The sequence below is a fragment of the Danio rerio genome, chromosome 25 (assembly GCF_052040795.2).
Source record: "Danio rerio strain M-AB ecotype USA chromosome 25, GRCz13ab, whole genome shotgun sequence".
Classification (NCBI taxonomy): Eukaryota; Metazoa; Chordata; class Actinopteri; order Cypriniformes; family Danionidae; genus Danio; species Danio rerio.
The window spans coordinates 19,536,418-19,561,277 of NC_141045.1; the positions used below are offsets into that span (position 1 = coordinate 19,536,418).

Genomic DNA, 24,860 nt, shown 5'->3' on the forward strand with positions numbered 1-24,860 from the left:
TGGACTGCCGGTGACCTCCACTAAAACCAAGTCAGTAGTCTATTTCAGACTACGCAATTGATATGCCTGGGAGCCACTGTTATTATGTTGGTCAAGTGTGAAGTTGCCCTCTGATGTTGATCAGTGTTTTTTGAAATGATAGTTTTAAACCAAGAATGCCAAAGCTGTCAATCATCGAAATCAATTGTTTAAATTTTAAAACCGGCAAGTGTTTTTATATTAATCATGTGCACACGCATGTTTTTGAGATTGGATGGACAAACATACCACACTCAAACATAAGTTAACGCTAAATATCTAACCAAGTTCAATTCATGTTTATTTCTATAGTGCTTTTACATTGTAGTTGGTGTCAAAGCAGCTTAACATACAAGTTCTAGTAAATTGAAACTGAGTAAGTTTTCAGAGTTTACTCATAAAAAACTAAACATATTTGCATCAGTATATTGAATCTGTTCATTGGCTTTTGAAATGACCAAAGTCTTATAAACATTTGTTTATGTGTTAAATATTGTTAATAAATGAAAAAAAAAATTAGAAATTAGCCTTTACTCTTGACAGACTAACTTTTATAATTATAATCAATCTTAAAAATTATAATTAATCTATTCTATTTATATTTATATTTTTACGTTTATGTTTTGTTATTCTTTATTTTAACTAAACAATGGAGAGGAACATAGGAATCTGTGGGGGAGCCAGAGGGAAAGAATTGGCAAAGGATGTTGAGCTGGGAATCGACTTGGGTCAACATGACGCCCTGTTCACACGGGGCGTCAGCTTCAACAATTCACATTCACTTTGAATGGGTGACGTCAGGCATTGGCGAACTGCATTGTGGACCCATCGGCGCTGCTTTAGAGGCATTGCTCGCTGCAAAAGTTGGGACTTGCTCAACTTTTCAAGCGCTGACGGACGTGTCAGCCAATCAGATCGCTGTATTAAAATACACCAACTCAGACAGTGGCCTATTGCTAACTAATTTTATTGGCTGACGCTACTATAATGATTGCATCAGTCCCAACTTCAGACACGCCCTCTGCCAAGTGTTGACGCTAAAGCCCAGTCTGAATGGGGCGTGAACACCTCAGCGCTTTACTTTTTTAATTTATATCGATGTTGATATTTAACCACACCATGTTGGTGTTTCGTAACATTTATTTTTTATGAAGTGGAGGTGGGTTGTTGAGCCCAACCCCCATAATCTAGACGACCAGGACATACACACATACACTATGGACAATTTAGCTTACTTATATGCTGGGTTCACACCAAACACAAACGCAAAATATTCCTGCAAGTAAATTGCATAAAGTCAATGAAAAATTTTAATAAAGATGAATTATCAAATCACACAGAATGTGTGACGCATTCGCCTCAATCATGTCTTCCTTCAACACACGAAAAACATTTTACTAGTAAACTAGATTGAGTAACAAAGTGTTCGGCAATTTGTTTGAACCCAGCATTAGTCTATTTTGATTACATTAAATGTAATTTTCTAAAAGAAATACAATAATGGCATTTGGTTTCTTACACAGTCTGATCAATCATAATAGGCATAATAGAGTGACCAGAACCTTAAATGAACCATTTCATACACTACAAGAAAGTAAGTGGTCTTACAATAAATAATCTGAAAAAAAAAAAAATCAATAATTTTTTCTTTGGATTTATGTAAATCGAATACAGGAGACTCTTAAACAAAACAAAGAATCTTTAAAACCGCATAGCCCCATCCCTTTAGAACTGAACCCACAGAAACCCAAGCTACTGCACTTCTCTTTCAATCATACGCCCTTTCTAATTACTCCCTCTGTCTTTGTTCCTGTTTAGCTGTTCTGTTATTGCCTGCAGACTGGAAATCATTGGCTAACAGTTGTTTATTACAGAGGAAACCCGTCCCACTCCCCTCACGTCCGGCGAAAACATTCTTGTGTGTCCATTAACTGGTATAAAGACTGTGTGGCCTTTATGTGGCGCACTTTGTAGAGGCTCCTGTGGCTTTGCCTTATAACAGCTTCTCCCAAATCCTGCTTCATTAAACAACCAAACCTCTCTGTCCAATAGACGACGGTGTCCTTCCTTCATCCTTTTGCTTATTAGCGCTGGACACTGGCCTTTATTGACCTCACAGCTAGCAGGCCAGACATCAGCACCTCTCCTTCTCATTAGCGCCCACGTAATATTAACCATTTCCTCAAGGTTGAACTAAATAAACCTCACAAACACACATGCCAGTCAACTTTTAGTTGCTTGTTCCTGTAGTTTTATGATAACCGGAGGAGGCGGTGTGGCTGCTTCCTGTCTGGAGTGTTGTAAAAAGCCTCATTTTGCATTGCATTTGTTGTGTCTCCAGACAAAAGGTCAAGAGGTTCTCATTCGGGCCCCCATAAATGTAGTTGAATGCCTGTTAATTTGTTAATGTGGCGGCAGCACCGGAATTCAGCTTTAGTATTTAGTGGATGGTTTTTCATCTCTCTGACTTTAGCAAGCATCTGCTAAGTGTGTGTGTGTGTGTGTGTGTGTGTGTGTGTGTGTGTGTGTGTGTGTGTGTGTGTGTGTGTGTGTGTGTGTGTGTAGCTGTACAGCATTTTGGACATGTGAGACAGCTGGATTTTGTCTTTTAAAAGGCATGCGCTCAGGACTGTGGGCTCACACAACATAAACTGGCAAACAGATGCGGTGCTGACAGATACAGTGATGTTGCCACCCTCTCAACACCCCCCAAACCGCAGTCTTTCCATTTCCTGTTACCACCTTCTAGACGGAACACTGTGAAGATTATATCTAGAAGCATTAAAATTTCAGAAAGATTAAAAATACAAATGCTTTATTAGTGGGTTTTATATTTTAATTTATTTGGAGAATTCTGAGATAGTTTGGCAAGCAGGAAGTGTTATATTGTCTTTATTTTTATCATACATTATAGTAAACTAAATGATATGGTTAATTAAAGCAAAGCCAAATGTTCACTAAGATATATTGAGGCAAAGTCATCGCCTATTGATTAAAGAATTGAACTTGTTACTTGGGATCAAACTTCAGGCCCACCTTTAACATACATTCGTATTTTGTTTAACATATTTATTTATTCAGCAAGTTCATTCTTATGTTAATACTGATATTAAGACAAAAAGTCTGAAATGAAAAGACACATCTTAAATGAGACAAAAACACTAATACTGAGTGTTATACATAAACTTAAATACTTAAATACATAAGTGTTCTATTTTTCAGTTCATTTAATGTGTTTAACAGGAAGTTTATTATCTTTCCTTCAATACAGAATCATTGCTGACACACTGACTCACTCCTGATGTAACCAGGAATCTGTTTGTATGTCTCTTAGGACAAAACTTTACAAAATGTTCTAGCCAAATGAACCAGGTGACAGCAGAGCTGTCAGAGGCTTGATGAAGGTGTGTGTTTGTCTGTGTCTCTAACACTCCTCTCCTTTGTGCCCCCTTCATGAACCCTAGATAGGGAGCGTGATATGGTGAGCAGCTGGCATACCTTTCAGCGATGCGTTTACAGAGGGTCTGCCAGCACTTCAGTTCATCCCTTACACAGAGCCTGAACACAAAACACACACATGAACAAACGCAAAGTTAGACTACAAGCCACCTGCATAAAGGATGCTTCGATACATGACATGCAAAAAGTCTGGACATTGTAGTTATCACTTAGAAACAGATTGGTTATGTGGGCTTTTCTTTATGTATTTTAAGCGCACAGACTGCTATTGTCAAGTCACCACGAGTAGTCAACATGTGGCTAACCTAGTGCTTTAGGGCATTATTTATGGCTAATATTTAAGATGATTCAAAGACATTTAATTGCATTGATTTTGGAAATAACTTCAATTTCTTTGCTGTTTCATATGTTTGATTTTATAATATGATTATCATATTAATTATCTAGTTATGTTTGATCTATACTATGTAAATAATATTGAAAATATTTTTGTTTCTTGCAAACTTTGTTTTTCACATGAAATAATACATCCATTCTTTAATTCTTGCATTTATTTGTTTGTTATATATTATTGTATTATTTAGTAAATAATTTAATAATGAAAAAATATCTCTATCCAAACTAATAAGCTATTTAAACACATTAGGAACATACTTATCCATTCAGTTAAGTCAGATTTCTTTTTAACTAGGCCTTAAATATGTATGTAATTTAAAGTGTATTTACATAGCGCATTTATCATGTATGGCCATACACCCAAAGCTCTTCAAAATCATCAGGGGGTCTCTCCACACCACCACCACCACTAGTGTGCATCATCCACTTGGAGAATTTCAAGGCAGATACAGGACAGCGGCACCAGTGAGCTCACCACACACCAGCTATTGGTGGAGTGGAGAGACAGTGATAGAGGCAATTCAGTGATTGGGGATGATTAGGAGGCCATGATGGGTTAGGGCCTAAGGAGAGAATTTGGCCAGGACACCGGGATTACCCTACTCTTTACGAAAAGCGCCATGCGATTTTCTTAAGGACCACAGAGTATCAAGACCTCGGATTAACATCTCATCTGAAAGACAGCGATCACTTAAAGTATAGTATCCCCTTCACTATACTGGGGCATTAGGGCTCACACAGACTACAGGTTGAGCTCCCCCTGCTGGCCTTGCTAACACCACTTCAACAACCTAGTTTTCCCAAGTGGCTCCCATTAAGGTACTGACCAGGCTCAACCCTGTTTAGCTTTAGTGAGTAAATAAAATAAATAACAAATTACTGACAATATGTTCAATATATATTTTTGATTTTGAAATGCATTGTGGGACGTTGATCTTTCCTTCAACAACTTTTGATGTTTAAAAGTTTGAAAAAAGTTATATGGACATTTTTGAAGTGATATATTGTAACTAATCATACAAAAACCTTATACAAATTATTGTTTCAAACTGCTTAAATGTCAATTAAACTGCAGAGTTAAGTTTTCAATGGCAAAAATTGGAGATGAGCAGAGATCAAAGTCACATAATGCAATTCATCATATTTTTTGAAGATAGCTGGAATGTTGTTACAATTGACTTCCTGAGAATTTGTTGTTCCTAATTTGTAAGCAAATGGTTTTCAGTTTCTTCAAAATATCTTCATCAGAATAAAGAAGCTCATAAAGGTTTAAAACCATCAGTAAATGTTTATTTTTGTGTAAACTATCCCTTTAAGGGACTGGAAGTTCAAGCATGGACCCTTTTTTCACAGTCACGCTCTCATCAGATCTGTAATGCTGGATGTTCTGCTGGAACGCTCCTCTCTTATCTCTTTGAATCTCTCTAAGATTTTTTTAACATGAAACTCAAAGGTGACCTTTTGCCCCGGCTGTCAAATTTGCTGTCCTCTAACCCTTCCACGGCTCCTTTGAAAGGGACTTGACAAGAACAACAACTGCGCTCATCACTTAGGAATTCGCAACCCTTGACCTTCCTGCATTCATCACAATAGTCAGAGGCGAGTGTCAAGAGTCACACTTTCAAGTCACCAGTGGCTCTTAAAACCATTTAATCTTTATAGACATTCACGTTTTCAAATGCTACAAAAGTAATGCATGCGGCGAATTCAGGAATGCAGCCCTGATTCGTTGTCTTCAAGCTTTGTTCCGTGACGCTCTTTCACTTTTTCATCCCTCTCTCCTATCCGCATTATAATAGACCCCCGAGAGGAGCAGAGGCGGAGAGGAAGAAAGAGAGCAGAGGACTGGAACAAGGGGAATGGTTAGAGGGGGTTATTGTGGAAAAGGGGATAACCGCCTGTCATTGTCCTGCCTTAATCCCACCATTTTACTATCATTTAACACCTTTCAATGGCTGCCTCCACTTCCCATCCTCCTCTGCACACACAATCTGCTCACAACCTCCTCCTCAGACAGCGTGAAATCTGTTATTCAGCCTAGGTCGAGTGGGTGGAGGCATGGGGTGTTGGGTAGGGTGACGAATATTGTGGTGTGGGGTGGTTTTTTGGAGGGGTTGGGGAGGGTGCTCCGTCCGTCCGGCCGTTTTCTGACCCCAACTTCAACTATTCTCCACGGCTCGACTCGGGGGCCCCATAACCCCCTTTGTTGAGATTGATGGCCTGCTGTTGAAAGAGAAACCAACAAACTGCTCAAACAAGCCTACATGGACATTACTGGCAGCCAGACTGACTTGTGACGCCATACATGGATGTTTCCCAAATTCATTTTAGTGCACACTTTTCATTGTGCGGATGTCAAGATGCCCCATAATTCACACTGAAGCTATTTATTCCATTTAGTGATTTAAATGAATGAAAGTTCCATTCCGACCTTCGACAGTTAAACTTCACACAACATAGACTGTTAATACACACACACACACACACACATATATATATATATATATATATATATATATATATATATATATATATATATATATATATATATATATATATATAAACACACACCCACACACACATATATTTATTGACTTATTTTTTTTTTTATTGTTGAGGTTTTATTGTTGTTGTTGAGGTTTTATCCATGCACAGATGCCAAGACCTCTACATGGGCAGTCCCGAGGCTGATGGTACCATGATCAATCCCTTTAGCCTCTTGAAAAGAATTAATTTGCCCCCATACATCCATCCATCCTTCCTCTCCACACTGCACTCCTCCTGAGTAAAAGTGCAGCTGTCATTTGTAGTTCTCAGTCTTTCCGCCCCCTGCAAGCGCTCAGAGGGCTGGTCCTGGACTGGGGGTGGGCGAGAGTTGGAGGGAATGTGGGGGAAATTGAACAGGTGCTGCTCCCCCCTCACTCTCTCCAGAGTCCATCTCTTCCTGCGTCCCGGAGGAGAGGAAGTCAGAGCTCTGGTAAAGGGATTAAAGGCTTGGATCAAACAGAAGAGCGGCCGTTCTCTCTGTGAGGCCAAACCATGAATTAGTCGACACTTTGTTAACGACAAGCAAGCACTAGCTTACTAATAGCAACATGCTGGTATTTTGTACATTTGACAGGAACATTTTATCCAGTGAAACTTGCACTCAGGGTTGTATACATTTTATAATTTCCCACTCTTCTGGGAATCATACATGACCTTGCCATCTAAAACATTCACGTGTGTGAAAATGCCCTTTTCCTTACAACAGAGATAAGCTAAAACATGATGGCCACCTGACTAATATATTGTTGGTCCACACATTGCTGCTATCTCAACTCTAAACTGCATGGACTCTAAAAGACTGATAAAGTCCTACATTAACACAAGATCTTTCAATTCCTGTAGGATGTAAGGTAAAGCTGATAGAACTGTTCCCCTTTTTAAAAGGGATAGTTCATTTAAATTCTGTCATAATGAAAACCTGTAACATTTGACTTCCATAGCATTTGTTTTTCCCACTATAGAAGTCAAAGGTTAAAGGTTTCCAATACTTCTTTTGTGCTTAACAGAATTAAAAATAACTCAATTTACTATACAAAATGTAAAGGATGTGTAAATGATGACTGAATTTTCCATTCTGGGTGAACTATCCCTTTAAATGTTTACCAAAATCAAAAGAGCAATGCAACAAAACCATTAGAGTATCATGAAAGCAATATCCTGCAATAAACCTGAGAGGAAAACAATGGCAAAACACATTGCCCCAAATGAGTCTGGGACAGGCTGAGGTCAGAGCAATTGAACAGCAGTGGAAGGTCATGCTTGGTCAGCTGCTGGTCAGTTTAGCAAGAGTCTCTGCATTCTGTGCTTGTGCAAAACAGGAAGCAGCGCTGATACGCTAGTAAATACCAGCACACAGGCATCTGACACGTTGGGAAGTTGGAAAGTGGGAGATATGAACAGAAATACAACTGCTAGCCTCAGTGTTCTGGCATGTGGAGAGGAGGAGGATTGTGCAGTGTTGGGTTTCACAATGGCAGGCGTCCTGAAAAAGAGGAAAAAGCGGCGGTTGTTCTCAGCAGTTAGCTTCCTGTTGCGGCTCCGGGTCTCGATGTGTGTTTGCTTGACTTTGTTTATGAGGATGTTTCTATGACACTAGGATGTGAGTGAGTCATTTATGGCCAGTGTGAGGTTTCATTCTTACTCTTCATGTGTGTGTGTGTGTGTGTGTGTGTGTGTGTGTGTGTGTGTGTTGCCAAACTAGATTAGTCATTCATCTCGGATTGCATATTTTTATGCCTGGGGATGACACTTTAAAATATGGCTTTGTACATCAGGTGCAATAAGAGTTGTGGTGTAGATAAAGCATTGCAGAAGTGCCTTAAATTATATGGAATTATATCTGTTTTTGTGTTTGTTGAGTCTCCATTAAAGGGAGAAAAGACGAGGCTAAAAGGGACATATTGATTGTAATGGGTTTCCTGTTCTTAGCTTTCACCCTGGTGTCAAACCTCAGAGAGAACACGATGTTCTGAAAGACTGTCTGTGTGTGTGCGTGCGTGCAAGTGTGTATATTTATATGAAACGAGAACGCATATCTGAGCTGAGACAAATTGCATCACAAAAAATGTGTGTGGGAGTGTGTATGTGTATATGCACAGTTTTACTTGATGAATTTGTTTGTGCCAAAAATAATTAGAATATTAAGAATAATCATGTTCCATGAATCATATATTATATTATATTATATTATATTATATTATATTATATTATATTATATTATATTATATTATATTATATTATATTATTATATTATATTATATTATATTATATTATATTATATTATATTATGTTGTTGTTGTTATTATCATCCTTATTATCATCATTATCATCATCATTATTATTATTATTATTATTATTATTATTATTATATGAGGATTACTTTATGTAATTAATAAAAATTATATTAATATTAAATATTATGCCTTTATAAAAGTTTAATGACTTCATGAATATAAAATAAGTAAATACATTTATAAATATAGCAAAGGTAAATGATAACAATATATACATTCTGAAAAAAATGTAATTATTAGGAAAACATTTTCTATTTGCAATATGCAAATAAGAATTTAATGACAAAAATGTCAAAATATTGTAGAGCAAAAATAAAAAGCAAAAGAAAATTACAGTTTTTCCTAAATATAAATTCATAAATTACACATTAATATTTATGTTAAATATGATATGAGTGTTTATGAGAGGCCATGCATGTGCTTAAATCAAACCATAAATCATAAACATCTGCACTCTACCTCTGTCAGTATAACAACACATTAGCAGAAACACTGAGCTCTGCCTGTCCTGTGCTCTGACCGTCTGCTCATTCAAACAGTGAGCAGCCCATTCAGAAGCCCAGCAGACACTCATTCATGCTCACTACAAGCCCTGCCTTCCCTCTCTCTTTCTTTATTTATTTAGCTCTGGGTTTGCTTAGCAACTGCGCCGCAAAGTGAAGCACTGCAGCGGTGAGTCAACCTGCTGTCGTACTGACGAGAGATGAAGGACAGATGATAGAACTAGAGATGCTGTCAGACTGCGTGAGGTGAGAAACTGGACGGATTCAGCTGCTCAGATCATTATACTGTTAAATTAAGATCATACAGGTTGCATGCACACCATGATTTGTCAGGTTTTTTTTTTTTTTTTTTGGATCAACCAAGGATAAAAAATAATAATATGGTAAAAAATACTGTGAATGCTCCTACCCTGATATTTTTACAGGCCATGAAAATGTGCAACTTTGTATTAATTCATTTTTAAAAATGTCAATAATTATATTATATTATATTATATTATATTATATTATATTATATTATATTATATTATATTATATTATATTATATTATATTATATTATATTATATTATATTATATTATATTATTACTGATCTATGAAGGTCTGCATAATAATAATTACACAACTAAATTGATTATAATAAATACAATAAGAGTAGTGTATTATTTAATATAACAGTAGAAAAAATGTAAATATTATTACATATTTCAAATCTAATAACATTTATTTAGGTTTTGCTTCATTAATAGCACATAGAAATGTCTATTTTAAAACTGTAGTCTTTCATTATTACCTGTTTTATAAGCCATTGTCATTAATTGAGTAATTGTTTGGCATGTGTTGCACACTGCAAATACAAGTCAAACTCAGAGCGAGAACTGCACATTACATTACACATTTATGTAATCTGTGATTTAACAAATGCAATCCAATCCTCATACTCACAAAAACCTATTTTTACTCACATTTGTTGTGTGCAAGTGTTCATTATGGCCCTGATTACTAGTCATTTACAGTCACCTGAAATGCTCTGGCAGTGAATTGTTCTGCAGTTTGACAGTCTCCCACCTCTGCTTTAGCCCAGTCGTCTCCCTCTCTCCGCTGTTCTTGTTTCTGAAGCACGAGACATATTAATCATTTCCTGCAGTCTTCACTGGCTTCCTGTGTCTGTGTGTGTGTTGAGTGGGAGAAGAGCTCAAATGACTAGAGCTGAAAAACAACAAGAAAGACAAAGACACCATATAATTCTGCATGACAGTCTGGAGGTGTGCAAGAGTGTCAGGAATTAACTTTTAGTGATTAAAGGTGGAATAAGAGATCTTAAATGCTAATGTTAGCCTGATAGCTCTAAAAGCCTACATCCCACACTGCAAACCGCCAATTAAAGCCACGTCTCCTGAACAAATAAACACGCACTAACCAACATTACTACAATACATCACATAACAATTACCAGACCACAGAGAAAACTTTATAGTACAGTTAATAATTACAATAGCAAACTGTAAATAAGAAGGTGGGTTGTTGATATTTGCCTGCCATTCTCAGTCTGAATCGCACCCATGCACATGCGGATGACATAATCCTTTCTGTATGAACAGGGTGGGCACATTTTCACAGGCAGAAAGGGTAGCCTGTCATAATGCTCAGACTGAACGTTTTGACTAGACAAACTTTTCTTGGTCCTACAGCTTAGAACATTTAAAAAAAAAACTTAAAAAAAAATGTTTTAACTATGTTTACATGAACATCAGTAACCAAATTATTTGCCTTAATCTTAATAAGACAATAATATGACTATGGTGTTTACATGAATGTTTCTTTCATGATCCATTAGATTAACGTCATTGCGTCACAACACAATCCAAATTTCCCCCAGAGTTTCGTGTAATTTCAGGGGTTTTACTGTAATTTGTCGACTTTAACTGCAGTTTGCCACTTTCACTTTCATTCAGCAACATTTCATGCATGCCCCATGACAAACAAGATCTTGACTGCGAGTATGAACTGCTGGAAGAGTGCTGTTTTAGTGGAATTTGATACCGCACAAAAATCTCACATTTTGTAATGCAGTTGTCTGCAATCCTTCACTCGGTAGGTGCAGAGAATACTGTCAAAGAACCTGTAGACTATCCTGACACAAAATGAGGCAAAAGTACATGACAGTAATAGCTTGATTGCAGTGTTTTCATGTCTGTACTGCACTTCAATAATGTGATCAAAATCAGCATACTCCACGTCTTAATTTGATTTCTGTTTAGTTCGATTAAGACCTTAATTGGATTAAATTACTCAAATTACTGTTTATATGGTAGACTCTTAATCAGAGTATTGTCTTAATCGTTTTAAAATTATTATTGGCGTCCATGTAAACATACCAATTGACAGCTGTTTGCAAAGCTTATCCGTAAACTACGGCCATTTGTAGTAAATGTTCCTAACGTTAAACCAGAAAGTATGTGCAATTGCGACCATCACGAGTCCTCTTACACAAAATAAAGCAAGCAACATATTTCATAACAGCGTTCTAAGCAAGTAACAAATGAGTTGCATCATTACGTCTTACTATCAAGGAAAGAAATTAATAAAAACTACGTGTTTATTAATACAATTGAATCAAATCAAAGTTCTGTTCTGTTTATCCAACATACACTATAAGGGTTTACCATAGACTGGTATGCTTTCTTCAGGGCGTATTTGGTTGTTCTATGCGACTCGTGAGAGCACCTCTGGCCGGAGGAGGTTTACTGCTGATCACATCACCATACTTTACTCACATGATTTCAAAGACATTTGCAGCACTTTTCAAATCACAAATATAATTTTATGTAGATAGTTCAGCCCTAATTTTTACTATTGTCCCTATTACCAATATTGGTTTTTAATGGATTTTCTATGCTCACAATGACAATTTATGAAAATTTTATTATAAAACAATACAATAAATTTACAATGTGATACAATTAAAAACATATCATTTTAACTATAAAACATTTAGAAATGTATTTTTTATTGCAATTTAATAGACAAATTTGATATATTAATTATATAGTGTGCAAGTGTGTGATTATATTAAAATAAATGTGCAGTACATAAAATATGAATAATTATTTTATAAATTGTGTATAGATAGATAGATAGATAGATAGATAGATAGATAGATAGATAGGTAGATAGATAGATAGATAGATAGATAGATAGATAGATAGATAGATAGATAGATAGATAGATAGATAGATAGATAGATAGATAGATAGATAGATAGATAGATAGATAGATAGATAGATAGATAGATAGATAGATAGATAGATATATAGATAGATAGAGTTGGTTTTATATTTGCACATTTGTTCATTAAACAGTTTCTATATTGTTTACCAGGTAACTTTGAACATTCGATCGGAATTAGCACGCTAGTATGATTTCTAAACAACATTAACACTATCTAATTCAATGTGAACAAAGTTGTACTGTAATAGTCATTTGCTGCTAATATGATGTCCCTAATAAATTAAGCTAATATTTTTTGCTTTTAATAAAAATAGCCTAATAAAACCACTTCACTTCGAGCCGAATACTAAAGCATTCTACAGCAAATATTATATAACCGACATCACAAGCTTTTTGCCACATTGAATGTTATTTTCATCACTGAACCTCGGTGTGTCTGTAACAGTTGTGGTGACTAATATTTGGGTGTAATACCTGGTTTGCTGAAGGTAGTGTGGGTTGAAGCACAGTGTTTTTCGCCCAGTCTCTGTCGTTCTCTCCCCCTCGCGCGGGTTATTTTTGAAAGTGCTTTAAAATGATAATGACTATTTTTACTCGTTTTCCAGCAAGCCGCGTGGGCTCAAACACAGAGACAGCGGCGGATGATTCACACCGGCTCGAGTGCTCCTTTTGTGAGCCGCGGCTGCCGCATCTCTGCTGTAACACGGCCTTCATAGAAATGAAGCCACGAAGGGCCTTGAAATGGATGGAAGCAACACAAACCGAGAGCTGTGAGCTCTGGGCTGACATTGACAGAGGGAGTCTATTCATAGCCGATGGAGAAATTCAAGCTTTAAAATGTCTTCATTTCATACGTGCCTGTAGCTGGTCGTGCGTAGCGTTTTTCGGCAATAAAACGTACAAACTTGATCGGATTGTGGATTTTGTCCTGTTTAAGAACATTGTGTTGTTTTTTTTAGTGATTAGACTTAAAAGTTTTCGCCTGGTGGACTGGACTGACAATACACAGATAAAAATCCCAAACAAATCCAAAAGAATGGCATTACACCTGCGTCGGCCGCATATTGATTAGGAAACGGAGATGACGAACCTATTAAAGTAAAAAAATCAATGACAATACTTTTTTTCCCCAGAAAATCCCGAAATATAGCTTACCGACAGAGGGAGGCAGTATAAAACAGGCCTCCCCAGTGTATTGATAATGTAAATGCATGGTATTTAAAACATTATAAGAACGTTCCTTTGACATTATATTAATGTTCTAAGAACGTTTCCCTAATGTTCTCGGAAAAGTACAAAGCTTTTTGTTGAAATTTTTTGGAACGCTCTGAACATTATTTTTAGAAGTAGTCTCTTAGTGTTATAATAACATTATGTGAAACATTTAAAAACACCTATGAAAATCATCTTTTTAAAGCTGTTTGGACAGAACTATGTGTAGATATATTGTGTCTACAGTCATACTTGGGTGAAATAAAGAAAATAGGTCTCTTTTTTTGAATTTCCTGACATTAAAATAGGATCTGCATATTAACATGTCTCCATAGTAACGCATATAATCATATCAACAAGACAGGATATGCGCAAAGTAATGGGCGTTAAAATACCTGTTCAGATCTCTGTGATCATTATTTATCATCAAATGTAATCAAGAATGATTTTACAAGTTTTAAATGTTTAAGTGCATTTTACCATCTTTTTCACCACAGCCGCACGTCAGTACAAATATAAAAGACGCTTCAATCCCCATTTGTGGACGTTAAATCAGGTTGATTTTGTACATTACCTTAACGAATATCCATACAACAGTGGATATTAATGTGTATCCTGTCACATTTACCGTCAGGCCCGCTTTTGGCCAATCGGGAGGACCGGGAGAGTTCCCGGTGGGCCGGTCCGTTTTTTAGCCGCGAGGGCCGGTGTTTCTCTTAGTTAGCTGCTTGCACTCTCAGCAGTCGCACTTTTTTCATTTATTTATTTATTTGACCATAGCCTCACTCTTTTTATTCATTATTTTGCCGCAGCTCCGCTCTTCTTATTTATTGTCTCGCAGCCCCATGAGCAAAATGCAGCCTGCATGGTAATGATGAGCTAACTATTATTCCGGCCACACAAGCATATCAACGCCATTGTGGTCCAGTGGTCAGCACATTTCCTTAAGATATTGTCGATCTGTGTTCGATCCTCACCTGAGTAGTTCTTTTTTTTTTTTTTTTCATTTTTATTGTTAAGACATATAAAACTGTAAGGTTGTTGAACATTTGAAGTTTTAGAGCAGCTGTTTTCTTGTAATTAGAAACTGAATTGGAAATGACCTTATTTTAATATGGTCAGTCGTGAACTGAGGTGGGCCGGTCTAATGCTTGAAACTCCAGGGCTGAAAAGGAGTCCCACTCCAGCCCTGTTTGTCGTGCAAACATTTTGCAACATTGCAAAGTTAAACGCGCACACTGTGTTTGTGTGTGTGTGTGTGCATCTATGTGTGTGCGTGGCTATGTGTGTGCATGAACATTGTAATGACATTGACATTGACTAATCGAATGGCTTGAATTAACTCCACAACAAATACATCAATTAATCATTGGGAAAGTTCTTGACGTAGTATTTCTCACAAGAAATACTCTCTTTTACGTGAGATCTGCTTCCTTTATGTCTGTCACTGTACTGTTTATCTGACACAGCCGAAGCAGAGATTGAGGCACACTTTGACTGGCACATGGGAACGGTGGGCAGGGAAAACCAGCATTAAAGGAACTGGCCACAAAGACAGCTACAAGGTGCTCAGAGCTGAAAATTACAAACTTTTAAAAGGTATAATAAATAATCTGATGGGTGTTTTGAGCTGAAACAGACACATTCTGGAGACACAAAATACTTAAATCTTGAAAAGGGGTAAAATAGGAGCCCTTTAAATAATGTTAAATAGGCTAATGTGATAAGAGCGCTATTTAAAATGTAATTACTGTAGAACATTCACCTCATATCAATATTCTAAGAATGTTCTTCCATCAACATTACAAGAATGTTCCAGAAATGTTATTTTATTATTGTTGCAACTTTTAAGGGACATTACTAAATGTTTTGGGAAAAATTCCTGAGAGCTGGGTTCACGCCAAGTCATAATTATGTGATTTTGACTTGAAAAAAGCATTTACATTTTACAAAACATATGCTAAATATGTAATTTTTCTATTTAGAATTCTGAACATATAAAATGTGACATTAACCAAAACAGCCCATCGAAACACTCAAATTTTATATTTCAGCAGAAAAACAAAACACTTAAACAGCTTTGAATTTATTCAAGTATCTGAAAATTATGCTATTAATGAAATGTGTTAATGCACCAATAGTTTCAGAGTCTGAACTCCAACTTGAGGAGGGATTTCAGTTAAAGACTACTTGGATTTTTAGACCTCCAGGTACAAATTTAAATCACAGTTTGTGTTGCATTCATGCCTTGTTGTAATGATCACAATTTCAAGATGAAATATAGTGTTTGGTTTGGAGCTATTCATGTCCCCCAACTATTAGCATTTTAAGTTATTTGAAATATTTACAGCCAGTATATTTTTAAGCTACAATAATTGTGTGCACATTAAACAGCAAAAAACTACTTTCTTTTTCTTCTCTCTCTTTCTTCTCCTCCAGTATATGCACAATATACTGACACTAAGGTGAATTAACTGTTGAATAAAATCTTTTTTTATGTGCACACAAAAGTATTATTGTAGCTTGATAATGTTTTAATTGAACCACTGAAGGAATATGGTTTGTTTTGAGGATGATTTTTATTAACTTTAGACCAGTCGGGAACCTTGCTGTCTGTAGGATAAGGGAGCTCCCCAATTTCATCTAAAACATCTTTTAAAATGTATTCCTAACACAAACAAAGGTCTCAGGGGTTTGGAACGTCCTGAGAGTGAGTAATTAAAACATAATTTTCATTTTTGGGTGAACTAACTCTTTAATATGCTATAGTGGACTCCTAAACATTAGCATAATTAACTTTTATCAAATAGACACCATGGCTGCGTCCGAAACCGCCTACTACTCAGTAGGTACTGCATTTTAATTTAAATGTATCCGCCATTTTGTCATGGTCCCATGACCTACCTGTGTCAGTTGCGTCGCTTCACTCCCATCAAAGAACTTAGAATGAACAAGAGGCGACACATTTCATTGCAACTGCAGAACCCAGCAACAGCCCGGTGATTCCGCCATTTTGGAGTGAAAGCGATCGGCTGTCCGTTGGATCTTATTGCTGTTGCGATGGCAAGCAGTTGCTTTGTTTTTTTTTTTTTTTTTTAAATGCACAATAAAGCTAAGATACAGCATGAAAGATGACAATACAACACTTACTATCACAATCATCAGCACTTTTATTAGTTTATTTTACAGACTTAATATAATATGCTGTTGTTGTATTGAAATTTTTATTCTAAAATGGCCGCAGTGACATTTAGATTCCTAAATCGCACTAGAGTATCACCTCTTTGTGATTCTATGCTCTTTGCTTCAGAAACTCACCGGAAGTAGTAAGTCATTTGGGTACTTCTCGCATACTGATTTTCGAATTTTATGAATTCGGACATACTACTCGGCTCGTATACTGATTTTAGCATACTATAAAGTTTGGAAGTATGCGGTTTTGGATGCAGCCCATGTCTTTTTTTCTGAGAAACCTAACTACTAAGGCTAATCCTACAATATACTGGTTTATCTAACAAGATCTCTCAAGAATAGCATCTACAAACAACAGCAAGTGGAAAGTCATAAACTTGTCCCTCAAGAAGCTTCCTGTTTCAGTAGGAAGCGCATCAGCATAAAATTCAACCACCAGAGCTTTCCTGTTATGAATTCAGATGGGCTGCACATCTGATCACTAATAGCACAGACACGCACTTACACACACTTTTGGTTCTGCTGGATTAGAGAATATGGCAGCAAAATCCGTCATGCTCTAAATCAACAGCACATCTCATTTCTGCAGGAACGGAAGGAATCTTGTGGCTTTTTTTGTCAAAGAGAGACAAGCGTGGGCTGCGATGAAGCGCTGAGCGACTGAGCTCTTGTTTTTGCCATTGCTGAAGTCCTGAAGCTACTGAAAACACACACACACACACACACACAAACACACAAAACAAAAGCTTTATTTCCAAACAAAGCACTTCTATGTGGCCCTTCTTGGAAGACATTCCTCTAGAGCATTCCAGAGTGTGCGGAGGTGGAGGTCTCGACCACTGGCTCTGACCATAATTAAGTTAGTAATTTTAAATGAAATGTCCCACCTACACAAACTTAATGTCCTCAGACCTCTTTGTCTCTGTCTGGCTTCCTCTCTGTTATGGGACATATATAAACCATAGATACAGAAAATGATAGTAGATGTGCACGTTCATAATTATACCAAACATACATAATAAAAGATAAATAAAATATATTTTTCTCGATATTTTAATTCAAATATATTCTGAAATATATTTATATAGACACATATAACACTACCAATAATAAACTGACTATAAAATACACACACACACATACACATGATATTGATTACAGAATAACATCTGCAATATCTATTATGGAAACAAACATAAAGAAAATAATTCAACTCCAGAATGCTAAAATAGGATTTCCACCGCCAACATTTGATTCAAAATGATCAACATTACTGCAGCCTTGTAAGCAGTTCTGGCTACTCCGGAAGCCTCTTCGTATTCAAAGAGAGTGTGTGATGGAAAGCAGGAGGTAAAGAGATCAGTTTGCCAGGGGTGAGTTTTCTCTCCCCACGTTGGCGGAAGTTCTCAGTCTCCATGTGGGAGGTTTGGAGAAGAGCCCGTAGCAGTTAAGTGTGATAACAGCGTATCCACTGTGCCCACTTTGCTGTTTACTTACAACGCTGGAACAGGCTTTTGCCCTGTGTATAACCTCCAGGATGTTTCGTCTTGATAAGCTGATTGTTATGGAGGAAAAGAAAGATGAGATAATAGATATGTTTCTTTTAAGCCTCCACCGCCATGTTAACAGAAAAAAGGACAGATGTGTCACATTTTTGCAAGTCTATGGCTTGATTTACACTCTTACGTAAAAGTTTGCAGCACTTTTTAAACATTTTAGCCCTACTAGCTTCTATAATAGTTGTATTTTGCATAATACATCGAAGGCAATAGCAAATTTTTAGAATTGCAGACTTCTCAGAATTGCATGTTTATATTTTGCCATTTTAAATGATACATTTACATCTCACACTGAAAAATACTAAAACTGCAAAAAACACTACACACTCAGAAATAAAGGTATAAAATCTGTCACTTGGATGTTAGCTTTTCAACTTTTGTACCATACAGGTGGACATTAGTACCTTTAGGCAGGGGCAGATTTAACCAACAAGCAAAGTGAGCAGCCACTTAGGGCCCCTTGAAAATACAAATAAGTATAAATTATACACACACACACACACACACACACACACACACACACACACACACACACACATATATATATATATATATATATATATATATATATATATATATATATATATATATATATATATATATATATATATATATATATATATATATATATAATATTATAATAAATTATATATAATATAATTTCCAAAATTATGTTTAACAGTGCAAGGAAATTTTTTTCTTCTGAAGAAAGTCTTATTTTATATACATACATATGTATATTAGGGATGCAACAATACAGTTAGGCTACCGTTCAAAAAATACCTTGGTTTTTTTAACACGATTTTTGGTTCGGTTCTCACAACTTTTTTTTCTCTCTATAGACAATAGGAACAAGGTTTATGAGAAGAAAAAAAATTATTTATTGCAATACTTGTTTTACCAAGAAAGCCAAGAAAAGTGCACTAATTCCTAATGTATTGTATAAAAAATGAACAGTGAAATCTCACAGCTGCTGGTAGCCTATGTACAAACTGGGGAACACATAAATTCCTACATTTTGAAAAATGAACACATGTGAAGTTAATAAAGATAAATTGGCCATTTCAAATAAACAAATTTGTACTTAGTAAACATCTTAATTATCTCGCTGCTGAAAAAAGTGCGAGATAGTAGTCTGTAACGCAGATCGAGTGCTTTTATAAGATTACAAAAGCCCACATCTCCAATCACTGAAAACGGCTGCAAATCTTTAGCAATAAACACTCGCACTGCCTTTGTTATTTTTTTTTTTTGTGTCTCTCAGAACCAGTTGGGTATGTTTGCTGGAACAATTCTGCGAGGGATTGTCGCTTTTTGGAGGACTTTTTTACCTTCTCTTCTCTTCTGCCTTCAGACAGTGATATTGCTGGGTGATGGCGCTGCAGATGTGCAGTCATGGTTATACATATAAAACAATACTTGTACACAGTTTTTTTGTTCACCGTTTTTTCTTTCTTCCGAGAAAACAGCAATTCACAAGTGCGTACTGAACCGTATATGTCATCCCGAACGGTTCAATATTATATTGAGAATCGTGGCATCCTTAATATATATCACCGTTTTCTAAATTTAGCTTACCCAATTCACCTATAGTGCAAGTTTTTGAACTGAAGGGGAAACCAGAGCAGCCGGAGGAAATCCACACAAACATAGGGAGAGCATGCAAACTCCACACAGAAATGCTAACTGATCCAGCTGAAGCTTGAACCAACGACCTTTTTGCAGTGAGACAACAGTGCTACCCGCTCTGCCACTGCGCTGCCCTGGTGAGGGTCAAACATGTTAAATTTTAAGATAATTATAACATCAGAAAGTGTTTATAACACTTGTTTTAAAAAATGCAGTAATTTTATGAGAAGGGTAGAACTCTAAGATTAAATACTGAAAGTAAAGAAAACGATACAATCGTGAGGTTAAAAACAGAACTGCAAAAAAAGAGTTTACATGATAACTGTGTACTAAAATGTTAAAATTTTCCTCTGGGATTTTGATCCCCATTCATGGCTCAGAAAAAGCAGGCACAAACGATTTAATGTCGCTGGTGATGTCACTCAAATTTTCAGAATGTCAATGGTGATTTTTCAACAATTGTTATATTTTCAGGGCTACAAATCATTGACAAGTTTTCAAAACATTCATTCATTCATTTTCCTTCAGTGTAGTCCCTTTATTCATCAGGGGTTACCACAGAAGAATGAATCGCCAACTTATCCAGCATATTTTTTGCACAGTAGATTCCCTTCCAGCTGCAACTCAGTGCTGAGAAACATCCATACACTCTCATTTACACTCATACACTACGGCCAATTTAGTTTATTCAATTCACCTATATCGCATGTTATTGGAGAAACTGGAGCACCCGGTGGACACCCATGCGAAACACGGGAAGAACATACAAACTCCACACAGCAATGCCAACTGGCCCTGAAACTAACAGTGCTAACCACTATTGCACCGTGTCACCGTTGTTTTCAAAACATACACAAAGAATGATCCAAAGGCCTATTAAAACTATGAAATAGTATCATAATCTGAGTTTAATTTCCCTAATACGGTCTTACATAAAGAACCAAAAAGGAGTTTTAAAAATAAAAAAATTTAAAATAATTTTTTAATAATTTAAATAAAGATTAAAGAATCTAAACAAACTTGATCAACAATAAAGAAACTTTTCGTTCATTCATTTTCTTTTCGGCCTAGTCCTTTTATTTATCTGGGGTCGCCACAGCGAAATGAACCACCAACTTATCCAGCAGGTTTTTACGCAGTGGATGTCCTTCCAGCTGCAACCCATTTCTGGGAAACATCCACATACACTTATTCACACACTCATACAGTACAGACAATTTAGCTTACTCAATTCACCTGTACTGCATGTCTTTGGACTGTGGGAGAAACCGGAGCACTCGGAGGAAACCAACGCAAACGCAGGGAGAACAGGCAAACTCCAAACAGAAATGCCAACTGACCCAGCCGAGGCTCGAACTAGCGACCTTCTTGCTGTGAGGCGACAGCACTAACTACTGCTCCACTGCATCGCCAAAGAACCTTTTGTTGAAGGAAAAATGTTAGATGTGCTTCATAGAACTATCAATGCTATTAAAGAACCATTAAGTTTAAGAGTGAACCCCTGGTATTAAAATTGGGCAGAACAAACCATCTGTTTTGACCCAGATGATTGGCTGGTGACACACCTGCCTGTTAAAGTGATTGACAGCTGGCGAGGTCATATATCCAGGGGCGGCCTTCACCGCACACAAATGGAGGGGGGCAGCTGGCGAGCAACGGGCGATGCCTGACGGGTGGGCTGGTGTTTGGGAGGAGGGTGGTGTAGGGGTCAGTGGAACTTGAGCACCGGAAATTGCTGGGCATGTTGGCAAATCCTTCACAGTGCAGTCTGTCACAAGAGGACGACAGGGACTGAAACCCTTCACACAGGATTAGCACACTGGCCAACTATAGACACAATCTGTTGGGTTTATTTGCTCTGACTTACAGAGCTGCATCAGTAATGCTGAGACAATACGCACATATTGTCCTAAAACTATTGTAGTTTAATTGTAATACATTTAACTGTACAATCAGAGATGTATAAAGTATTAGAGACTCAGACTTTATTAAAAGTACAAGTGCTCTATCAAAAAGGTGACTTGAGTAGAGGTGGAAGTGCTCTTTAAGCACCATAATTAAGTGGAAGTACTAAAGTACTCAACATTTTTTGTACTTAAGTATTGCAAGTAGTTTATTTCAAAATTTACAACTCAAGTATACTGACAGTAAAAGTGCAAGTATTGTGTAATGTAGTTATTAAAGAAAGCAGTCAAAAGACATCATATTGTTTTGTTTATTTTAAATATCTTTTTTGGGGGGAAACGTGATTAAGCAGAACGAAAAGAAACATGGTTTATGATTTATATGAACTAAGAGAACATTTTTCTCTCGCTCTTGAACCACAGATCTGAGAAATTATAACAGCTTTAACTCACACTTTTCAAAGTTATGTGTTACAAAAACACTCTGTAATCCACTCTAAACGCTATTGAAACCCATTTTCGGATGGCAAATTACCGGCTGTAAACACTGTAAATGGAAGTTCTAAACATTCTACCGGAAGACGTTAGTCGCTATATCGCCCTCCATGCAGTAGCCAAAAACAAGGTCTATAATTGTATGGAGTAGAGGTGTGAAGCTGGTCTCACGGTTTGGTTCAGTTACGATTATCATGCTATCGGCTGGTTCAATTCGATATCTCGGTGGATCTCGGTGCATTGACGATGCTTTCCATACATAATTAGAATTTTTCTTCAAAACACAAGAATTTAAAATATATATATATATATATATATATATATATATATATATATATATATATATATATATATATATATATATATATATATATATATATATATATATATATATTTATACATTATTTGTAATACAATATTGTCCTTTAACAGAAGCAGTAAGATATATGAAGTGTACCCTTAATTTGACCTGCTCAAAGAAAACACTCTTTCTGAATGTATCAAACAAAACTCATGCACAGAAGACAGCAGGAGCATTTATAGCAAAGAAACTCATGTCAATATTATCCTGCTTGCTTTTTAAATGCTGACACCCCTATGATTAGTTATTGTCTTCACCTGCTCAACAGAAAGGGCTGCGATTGGCTATAGAAATGAAAGCGCTTTTCACCGATCGTGTCTGTATGCGCATAATACGCGGTTTTCACAGGTAATCCGTAATAGACACAGTGGAGAAAACTCTTTAAAAATTGTTTTAACAGTCGAGAGGAGAGGAAAAGTTACCTCACAAACACGCCAGCGGGTCAAATGTCCAAAGTGGGAGAGAGAGAGAGGTAAAGATGGAGTTTTACAGTATTTCTCCATAGTGGTGAAATAGCGGCTTGTGTGCTGTGCAGCCTTTATTGTCAAGGAAAGACTGTCGAGCAAACTCATAAAGCAGTTGAATTGTGCACTATTGTCTACCTTTTAAGTAGTTTTGACACCCCTAGTAACAAGTAACGATGCAGGACATAAAAAGTCTATCGAAGTAAAAGTATTAATCTCATCCAAAATATGTACTGAAGTAAAAGTGAAAGTAGGAGAAAAAAAACAATACTCCAGTAGAGTACAGCCTTTTAGTACTTAAATACAGTAGTGAAGTAGTTCTACTTCGTTACTATACTTCTCTGTGTACAATGTATAATACAGATATAACATACTAAAGATTTCATAGAATATATTATATATCACGTCACGGTGGTGCAGTGGGTAGCACGATTGCCTCACAACAAATCGCTCGTTCGAGTCCTGGCTGGGTCAGTTGGCATTACTGTGTGGAGTTTGCATGTTCTCCCCATGTTGACGTGGGTTTCCTCAAGGTGCTCCGCTTTGCCCCACAGTCCAAAGACATGTGCAATAGGTGAATTGGGTAAGCTAAATTGGCCATAGTGTATGTGTGTGGATGCAAGAGTGTATGGGTATTTCCCAGTGCGTAAAACATTTGCTGGATAAGTTGGAGGTCCCTTCCGCTGTGGCGACCCCTGATTAACAAAGGGACTAAGCCGACATTAGAATGAATTAATATATTAAACTAAATATGTTAGTATAATTAACATATACTAATGCTTAATTATAGTTATTTATTAGTTTGTAGAGTGTCTCAGTACTGTGTTTCAGCTGGAAGGGCATTCGCTGTGCAAAACATATGCTGGATAAGTTGGCAGTTCATTCTGCTGTAGTGACCCCTGATGAATAAAGAGACTAAGCTGAAGGAAAATGGTGATAATAATGCATTCATTTTTTTGGCTTAGTCCCTTTAATGATGATAGTTTTATATAAATATAAACAAAAACATAAATGTAGGTGGAAAAACTTCAGTGTCTAATTAATATGTAGAAAATAAATTTATGTAGGTGGAAAAAACTTCAGTGTCTAATATGAGAAAAAGCATTCCCTAATACTACTCCTACTCTCGTTGGCAGATAAGTAAAAACAAATCATTATTATTATAACAACAACACGTTATTTTGCCATCAGAAATAATAATTACTCATTTTAACCCCATTTCTTCCTCCCACCCAGGGATTATACCTTTATCTGCCTTATGCAAAAGCCAAGAGGGTTTCAGGTTATGGCTTGTTTTGCCATAACTTGCTTTTATAGCAACAGCCTGATCTCTGTCAGGAAGTGCCGCAGGGGGGGACATTTCACTTTAGCAAACCGATTCTGGAAATACCAGCCTATCCACATGGAAAGTTGTTTTGCTCAGTCAGTAACACTTTATGTTTGAGGGAAGAAAAATATTGTTTTTGGTTTAAGGTTAATCTAGTATTTGTGCCAATGGTTACTTTGTCAACTGAATATCTAGTCAAATATTCTGCTGAGTGATGAAATGTGTGCTAGTGAATTTAGTTTGCAAAAAAAAACAACTGAGAGACATGAA

The 24,860-nt window shown here is 36.6% G+C and overlaps 1 protein-coding gene and 1 long non-coding RNA gene across 3 annotated transcripts in view; one reads left to right on the forward strand and one right to left on the reverse strand.

Moving 5' to 3' along the window:
- si:dkey-106n21.1 overlaps nt 1–10,811 on the reverse strand; it is a 147,188-nt gene extending 136,377 nt beyond the window's left edge. Inside the window, exons 1-3 of one of the 2 annotated variants that reach the window (XM_087312080.1) lie at nt 10,752–10,811; nt 10,285–10,425; nt 3,517–3,576 (exon numbers count right to left, since the gene is read on the reverse strand). The gene's annotated coding sequence lies outside the window, so the exon portion shown is untranslated. Of the gene's footprint in view, nt 1–3,516; nt 3,577–10,236; nt 10,426–10,751 lie in introns of those variants that run through there. The other variant, XM_087312077.1, reaches the window with a different exon arrangement.
- LOC103909840 (uncharacterized) lies at nt 7,841–13,356 on the forward strand. The gene is made up of 3 exons (XR_015526437.1): nt 7,841–8,020; nt 9,340–9,463; nt 13,053–13,356. It is a non-coding gene; the product is annotated as an uncharacterized LOC103909840 (long non-coding RNA).
- Nucleotides 13,357–24,860: the final 11,504 nt, after the last annotated feature.